At 36.9% G+C, this 9,374-nt stretch overlaps 1 non-coding gene across 1 annotated transcript; it reads right to left on the minus strand.

The window, feature by feature from the left end:
• Positions 1–8,360: 8,360 nt before the first annotated feature.
• LOC122150104 lies at positions 8,361–8,531 on the minus strand. The gene has a single exon (XR_006163488.1). It is a non-coding gene; the product is annotated as a small nucleolar RNA SNORA23 (small nucleolar RNA).
• Between the last annotated feature and the right edge of the window lie 843 nt (positions 8,532–9,374).

Consider the following 9,374-nt stretch of genomic DNA (forward strand, 5'->3'; position numbering starts at 1 on the left):
CCTATGTACAACAGGATGAAACATTGCCCAGTCTTGCCCCAGCCTCACAATCCTTGCTATACCTGAGCCTATTGCTGCAGCTTCTGTGTCAGTCCATCTCATTGAGGGCCTTCTCCTTTTTCACTGACCCTCCAAGTTACCAACCATGATACCATTCTCCAGGCAATGGTCCTTCTGACAACATGACCAAAGGTAAGTCAAAGGAAATCTGGTTGTTCCTCCAAGGAGCACTCAGGCTGCACTTATTCCAGGACAGATTTGTTAGTTCTTCTGGCAGTCATGAGACTTTCAGTATTCTTCCTCAACACTATATCTCAAAACCATCAACTCTTCCTCAGTCTTCCTTAGTCATTGTCCACATGCATATGAGGCAATTGAAAACACCATGGCTTGGGTTAAGTGCACGTCATGGTTATGTTTCTGTGTCAACCAGGCCCAGCCTGGTGGCTGCGCAGCTGGTGGTAGTTATTCCCCATGATGAGACTGGCAATCAACTCCATGGTGGGATCTACCACAAGCAGCTGAGTAGCTGCTTTGGGTATGTGTTCTGCTTCCTGTATATAAGGAGAAGACTAGGGAATGGTTTCATGCCTGTGGCACGCTTGGACCCTTCATGTAGCCATGTCATTGCTCAGCAGCCTGTTATGCTCTGTTGACCTTGGGACTTACAATGGATTTAAGTTAATGGCCTGCTGTGTGGTTTGGTAACATTGGGACTGTGCCTTTTTACTTGTCAACCTTGGGGCTTCTCAGCCTCAGCAGCCAACAGCTGTCTGAGTGAAGAAATGCCTCTAGCTCCAGTGAGCCAGTAGCAAGAGGCACAGCTGGACCCCACGTTTGAGGGGCTTTCACTCAGCCCCTAGAGCCTGGCACTTGGAACTTGGACTTAAAGCCTCCAAATTGTAAGAATAAACTCCTGTTTGTTAAGGCCATCCCATTTGTGGTATATATTCTTGTCAGAGTGGCACTAGGTAACCGGAACAGTACACCTTAATTATCAAAGAGACATTTTTGCTCCTCAGCATTTTAGAGATCTTTTGCAGCAGATTTGCCTAGTGCAATACATCATCTGATGTTTGATTGCTGCTTCCATTGGTGTTGATTGTGGAACCAAGTAATATGAAACCTTTGACAACATCAAACTTTTCTCCATTTATCATGACGCTGCTTATTGGTTCAGTTGTGAGGATTTTGTGTGTGTGTGTGTGTGCGTGTGTGTTAAGGTGTAATCTATATTGCGACTGCCATCTTTAATTTTTATCGTAAGTACTTCAAGTCATTTTCACTTTTAGCAAGCAAAGTTGTGTCGTCTGCATATGGCTGGTTATTAATGAGTCTTCCTTCAATCCTGATGCCATATTCATCATATAGTCCAGCTTCTCGTACTATTTGCTCAGCATACAGATTGAATAAGTATGGTGAAAGGATACAACCCTGACACACTCCCTTCCTGATTTCAAACCAAGAAGTATCCCCTTGTTCTGTTCGAATGGCAGCCTCCTGGTCTATGTATAGGGTTGTCATGAGCACAATTAAGTTCTGGAATTTCTATGCTTCTTAATGTTATCCATAATTTGTTATAATCCACACAGTCGAATGTCTTTGCATAGTCAATAAAATACAAGGAAATGTCTTTTTCGTATTCTTTGCTTTCAGCTAAGATCCATCTAACATCAGCAATGATAATCCTCATTCCACATCCTCTACTGAATCCAGCTTGCATTTCTGGCAGTTCCATGTCAATATACTGCTGCAATCATTTCTGAATTATCTTCAGCATGATTTTGCTTGTTGATATTAATGATATTGTTCAATAATTTCCACATTCTGTGTGATTATCTTTCTTTGGAATGAGTACAAATATGGATATCTTCCAGTCAGTTGGCCAGGTAGCTGTTTTCCAAATTTCTTGACATAGATGAGCAAGTGCCTCCAGCACAGCATCTGTTTGTTGAAATACCTCAATGGGTATTCTGTCAATTCCTGGAGCCTTGTTTTTCATCAATTCCTTTGGTGCAGCTTTGACTTCTTTCCTCAATACCATCGGTTCTTGATTATATGTTACATCCTGAAATAGATGAACACCAACCACTTCATTTTGGTACAGTGATAGTACGTTCCTTCCATCTTCTTTTGATGCTTCCTGCATCATTCAATATTTCACCTATAGAAGCTTTCAATATTGAAACTCAAGGCTTGAATTTTTTCTTCAGTTTTTCCAGCTTGAAAAATGCTGAACGTGTTCTTCCCTCTGGTTTTCTAACTCCAGGTTTTGCACATATCATTATAATAATTGATTTTCTCTTCTTGAGCTACTTTTTGAAATCTTCTGTTCAGCTCTATTATCTTGTCATTTCTTCCATTTGCTTTAGCTACTCTGTGCTCAAGAGCAAGTTTCAGAGTCTCTTCTGACAACCATATTGGTCTTTTCTTCCTTTCCTGTATTTTAAATGATCTTTTTCTTTCTCTGTGGTTGATTTTCTTGATGTTATCCCACAATTTATCTGGTTTAGGTCACTTGCATTCAATGCGTCAAATCTATTCTTCAGATGGTCTTTAAATTCAGGTGAGATAAAATCAAGGTCATATTTTGGCTCTCATGGACTTGTTTTAATTGTCTTCAGCTTTAAATTGAACTTGCATATGAACGGATGGCCTTTTCCACAATCAGCTCCTGGTCTTGTTTTGGCTGAAAATACTGAGCTTCTCCATCACCTCTTTCCACAGGTGTAGTCTATCTTATTTCTGTGTGTTCCATCTGGTGAAGTTCACATATATAGCCACCATTTATGTTGTTGAAGAAAGGTATTCACATGAATAAGCCATTGGTCTTGCAAAATTCTATCATGCAATCTCTGGCATCATTTCTATCACAAATGTCATATTTTCCAACTACTCATGATTCTTCTTTGTTTCCAACTTTTGCATTCCAATAACCAGTGCTAATCAACACATCTTGATTGCATATTTGGTCAATTTCAGACTGTAGATGTTAGTAAACATCTTCACTTTCATCTTAGGCTTTGGCAGTTAGTGCATAAATTTGAATAATAGTAATATTAACTGGTTTTTCTTGTAGGTATTCCTTGCAGGTAGATATTATTCTAACACTGACAGCATTGCACTGCAGGATAGATCTTGAAGCATTCTTTTTGATGATGAATGCCATGCCATTCCTATTCAATTTATCATTCCTGGTAAAGTAGATCGTATGGTTGTCTGATTCAAAATGGCCCAAACCCGTCCATTTCAGCTCACTAATACCTATGGTATCTTTATATAGTCCATTTCATTTTTTACAACTTCCAATTTTCATGCTTCGTACATTGCAATTTCCAATTATTAATGGATGTTTGCAGATGTTTCTTCCCATTTTCAGTGATGCCACATCAGCAAATGGAGGTCCCGAAAGCTTTACTCCATCTACGTTAATGTAGACTCTACTTTGAGGAGGCAGCTTTTCCCCAGTTATATTCTGAGTGTCTTCTGAAATGAGGGGCTCATCTTCCAGCACTGTATTTGACAATGTTTCAGGTTTATTCATAACGTTTTCCAGTAATATATCAGACAGTGTTTCACTGCTATTCATAAGACTTTCACTGGCCAATTCTTTGAGAAGTAGATGGCCCCTTCCTTCTTCTGAGTCTGTCTTAGTCTGGAAGCTCCATTGAAACCTATCCACCATGGGCGACCCTCCTCATATGTGAAATACTGAAGGCATAGCTTCCAGTCTCATAGCAACACATAAACCATCACAGTACGACAAACTGACAGATGAGTGGTAGAGAGCATATATAGTGCTTATTAAGTTTCAAGCACAGTTGCAAACTCTTTATATTTGTTATTCATTTTGAGAATTTTCTGAGTAACTTGTCACTGTTAGGTGCCATCAAATAGGCTCTGACTCATAGCAACCATATGTACAACAGAATGAAATATTGCCCATTACTAGTACTCTTTAAATATGATCCTGATATTATGTTTTTTAATAGGAGTTCACCACCCATTTCTGGCATCACATTGTTTCTCTCTATTCCATCTACACCAAACAAACTAACTTCTATTGAGTTGATTCTAACTTATAGCAACTCCATAGGTCACAGTAGACCTGTTGTATAGGGTCTCCAAGGCTATAAATCATTTTGGAAGCAGATTGCCTCATCTTTCTCTTTTGGAGCAGGTGGTAGGTTCTAACTGCTGACCTTTTTGTTAGTGGCTCAATGCCTTAAGCACAGCTCCACCACAGTTCCTTCTATTCCATCTAGCTAGGCCTAAAGCTCCCATATATTATAAAAATTTAAGCTGCCATTTCTGGTCCATCAATCCCAAAGCTTAACCTACACCATTTCCTGTTCCCTCTACTCCCTAGCTCTTCTCCCATATCTGCCCTATCTGAGGCAGTAAATCTTTAAGAAAGTAGATTGCCCAGTCTTCCTTCTATGGAGTGGCTGGTGAGTTTGAACTGCTAATCTTCTGATTATCAGTCAAATGCCTTAGGCACTACCATCGGAGTTCCTTGCATGTAAGTATAATGATTCATAAATATGTAGTACATTTAATTTAGAATATCTAATGCCATCATATCATTGTATTAAAACCAAAATCATTTATTTATGAAATTAAATTTTATAAAAATGTATAATAGAATAAACTGGGAACTTGTATAAAGAGATTTATTTTCTTATTTAAACATTGAAAGAAATTGTTGTTGTTGTTGCTATGTGCTGTCGAGTCAGACTGGACTCATAGCGAACCCTCCTTGGGTTTCCAAGGCAGTATTACTATGGAAGTAGATTGTCAACCATCCTTCCAAGGAGTGGCTGGTGGGTTAGAACCACAAGCTTTCTGGTTGGCAGTCAAATGCCTTAGACACTACACTACGAGAGCTCCCACAAAAAAAAAAAAAATTAGCATGTCTCTGTGTGTGTTCCTGCTTTTAATTCTATTCAGGATATACCTAGAAGTAGAATTGCTGGATCATATGGTAATTCCATACTGAAATTTTTGAGGAACTTCCAAACTTTTTTCCACAACTGCCATATCATTTTAAAGTCCTACCAACAATGGATAAGGAAGTCTCATGATGTAGTGTCTAAGGCATTTGACTGGTAACCAGAAAGTTGGTGGTTCAAACCCACCAGCCACTCCACATTAGGAAGACTGGGCCATCTACTTCTGTAAAGATTTACCACCTTGGAAACCCAAAGGGAGTCACTATGAGTTGGAATCTGCTCCATGGCAATGAGTTTGGTTTTCATTTTTTACCAAAAATGGATGAGGCTTGTGATTTATCTATCTCCTATCCTATACCTGTTGTTTTCATTTTTTGTTTGCTTATTTTTATTATAACTATTTTAAATGTGGGTAAAATGATATCCTCGGAAGGAAAGTTGGGCAATCCTACTTCCGTAGTGATACTGCCTCGGAAACCCAAGGAGGGGTCGCTATGAGTCAGGGCCGACTCGATGGCAAATAACAACAACAACAACGACAACAATTACTAATAATGTTAAGCATTTTTTTATGATGCTTTTTGGTCATTTTTATTTTTTCATTGGTGAAATGTCTACTCAAATTCTTTGCTCATTTTTAAATTGGGTTGTTTGTCTTTTTATTAAGTTGAAGGAGTCATTGCAGTGCTACTTCCAATAGCAAAAATGATAGAAACAACCTAAATACTCATTAATAGATGAATGGATAAACAAAATAGGATACAAAGATAACAAAGGAATACTACTCTGCCAAAAGACAAATGAAGTTCCTGTACACTTTTACATCATTGATGAACCTTGAAAACATCATGCTGAGTGAAGTCAGTCACAAAATGGCACTGATAACAATATGGAAACCCAAGGAGGGGTCTGACTCAACTGCACATAACAACAATAACTATATAAAATATCTAAAATAAGCAAATGTATAGAGATAAAAGTTTATTAGTAATTACCAAGGGTAGGAGGGCAGGGGAAAGAGGAAATCATTGCTTTGGGAGCAGAGTTTCGGTAATGGAAAAATTTGGAAACAATTGTTGTGGTTGCACAACATAATGAACATAATTAATATCACTGAGTTGTACATTTACAATTCACAGACAAAACTAAATCTAAGGATATACTTACTCTTTCTAGCTTAAGTTTTGTTTGCAGGGGGCGGGGGAAGCAAGTCCTTTGACTCAGAGAGTGTGAGTTGGCAGTGAAGAACAGGAGGAAACAAAGAGATAAGAGTGCTGGACACAGGGTTGCTCATCAACATCTGGTTCTCTTGCTTTTCCAGGCTTTTCTGGTGACTGGAAACATGTGGCTAGTTCTGCTCAAAAATTGTTGAACAGAAGTGACATGTGTCACCTTTGAGCTAGAGCATTGTGCTTACTCCAGGCTCCCTTTACACTTCCCCTTCCTCAATAACTGTGGACAAATGTGGCCAGATAGAGATTACATCAGTCTTGATTCCTGACTGACTAAAAAGGGGCACGGCCTCATGTAGAATGAGTGAAAAATAAACTTTTTGTTTTCTATACCATTGACATTTGAGTGTTGTTTGTATCTAGTCTAATTTATCTGACTAAGGTTAGAATAGCTTTTATTATTATTATTTAAATAGAAAATTGGGTGAAGAATCTCAGGGAGAAATAACATATGCAATGGCAGTCAACAACATAGTATCCTATTGCTTGGCAATCTAAACTTTTGTTTTGTTTTGTTCATTCTACTATTGATGAAATTTTATGTTTTCTTCTAGGTCTTCTTTTATAATAATAATAATTTAGTTAGAGATATTATTGTAAATGACTCCAGATGCTCATATATAAGAGTATCTATTCCATAGAGTCTGCATATAAAAATGAAATTTCTGAGTCACAAAGTATACACATGACACTTTGCCAGCCCCTCCTTGGAAGGAAATTAGGCGATTTACTTCCTTAGAGATACCACCTCGGAAACCCAAGGAGGGGTCTCTGTGACTTGGATCTGCCTCGATGGCAGTGAGTTTGGTGTTTTGGTTTTAGGTTATACCAGGTTCTAATGACTGGATCAATTTACACTCCCCAAAACAGGGTGTAATAAATCCTGTTTTCAACATCAATGATAAAAACTTAGTACTGTTACACATTTTACATTTTTGCAAACCAATTGAGTGTGAAATATCTCATTTCAATTTAAAATTATATTTCCCTAATTTTTCATAAAGTATAAATCATTTCATATTTTAGTGGGGAGTTAAGTTTCCTTTCCTATGAAGTATCTGTTCATAATCTTTGTTCGTTATTTTAATTGCTAGGTTTTTTGTTGTTGTTGTTGCAGTTGTTTTTAACCTAGGAGCTTTCTATATATTCTGGATGATATTCCACTTAGAGTTATTTGCCATCTCCTAGATTATGTCTTATCTTTTCACAGTTTTATAGTGATTTTTGATGAATAGAAGTTTTTTAGTTTTATATCCCCAAGTGCGTATTTTTTTATTGTTTTTGCTATTTGAAACTTAAGAATCTATAGAATCTCTACCCTAGATTTTTAAAGATATTATCTTCTGTTTTCTTAAATGTTTCTTCCAAAATTATTTTCTATGGGGTGAAGTAAAGATCACATTTTATTTCTCCTACATGGATAATCAAATGTTCCAGTATAATTACAGAGTAGTCAATTTCCCTCACAGATATGAAAAATTGGTCCCATCATATCATATGCATACAATTCTCGACTCTTAGGTTGTATTGATCTAATTTCATATCCCGGTGCCCATAACTTTGCCAATTTTTCTTATTAAAAAATTATTATATACATTTGCTACATTTACTTTCTGATATTCCTTTTGTTATATTTAATTCTTCTGAATATTAGTATTATTATAAATAACAAACATTTCTTATGTCAATAGTATATGTATTCTATACTAGGAGCTCTGGTAGCATAGTGCTTAAGGCACTTGACTGCAAACCAGAAGGCTGGAGGTTCAAACCCACCAGCCACTCCTCAGAAGGAAGATGGGGCAATCTACTTCTGTAGTGATACTGCCTCAGAAACCCAAGGCATGAGTCGGATCCAACTATGAGTCAGGTCCAACTCCTTGGCACCTAACAACAACAACAATATAGTCTAGTTGTAGTATTGATATTCAACTGATAGCTAGATACTATATTACATCTACAAAAATCTGCTAAACCTTCATGTCAATTCTAAATATCTCATTTTTTGTTAATAATGACAATTTGGATTTACCCTCTCTTTTCTTTTTACCTATCATTTATGTTTTTTGACTCAATATATTGCCAAAGGCTAGTATTATCATTTTTAAAATAAGCCATGAGTTACTATAGATAATCTTACACTAAATCCTCCCAAATTTTATCTGCATTCCCAACATTCTGTGTGAGATTTCGGAGGCTGGCCAGTGAGGTATATGTCCAAAAAGACAACACTTTACCTGCACTATGACCCCAAGTTATTCTTGGGCTGCAGAATATTTGTGTGGAATGCTAATAAAGTTTTAAACAAAAGAAATAGTAATGAAATTTTCTTTGTTCATATTTTAAATACAAATTCTTTTAATATTGTACAATTATTGAAAACATTATTAATATTATTGTTATTATTTTGTAGTGAACTTTATCACATTAAGAGAGTTACCCTCATTTCTGCATAATCACAGTAGTCTAAATGTTAGGTAAATCAAAATATAATATTAAACTACAATGCCAGTGTTTTAACATATTAAGGTTTTTGATCATGTCTCAGTTCAAAACTGGTTGGTGGGGACATGTGAGCCTATTGCTGAGCACTCTGTATTTACTGACAGACACTTAGTTATCTAGTGCTGCTACAGCAGAAATACAACAAACAGGTTGCTTTAACAAGCAGAAATTTATTTTCTCACAGTTTAAGGGGCTAGACATCTGAACTCAGGAAGCTGGCTTTACATAAGGAAGTTTTCCCCTCTTTGTTGCCTCTGGAAGAAAATCCTTATCTTTTTGTTGAAAGTCCTTGACTTTCTGCACCTGGGCAATCTTCAAGTGACTTGGCATGTGTCTTTCTGTCACTTCTTGCTCAATAGTTTATGTAAACTCTTTTATATCGCAAAAAAAATTGACTTATGACACACCCTGCACTAACCCTTCCTCATTAGGATAACAAAGACAACTCATTCCCAAATGGCATTATAACCATAAGCATAGAGCATAATCAACTCCAAGCCCCAAATCTCATTGTCTGAATCATCTAAACCAAATATGGGTAAGACTTTAGACATATTTCATCCTGGGGAAAATTTTCTCTTCATCTGTGAACCTGTGAAATGTGGAATACGTGTTATGTCCTTCCAAAGTACAATGGTAAAACAGGCACAAAGTGGATATTTCCATTACAAATGGGACAGATTGT

The sequence above is a fragment of the Orycteropus afer genome, unplaced genomic scaffold (genome assembly GCF_000298275.1).
Source record: "Orycteropus afer afer isolate SDZICR_OR568_19922 unplaced genomic scaffold, OryAfe1.0 scaffold00087, whole genome shotgun sequence".
NCBI classification, from domain to species: domain Eukaryota; kingdom Metazoa; phylum Chordata; class Mammalia; order Tubulidentata; family Orycteropodidae; genus Orycteropus; species Orycteropus afer.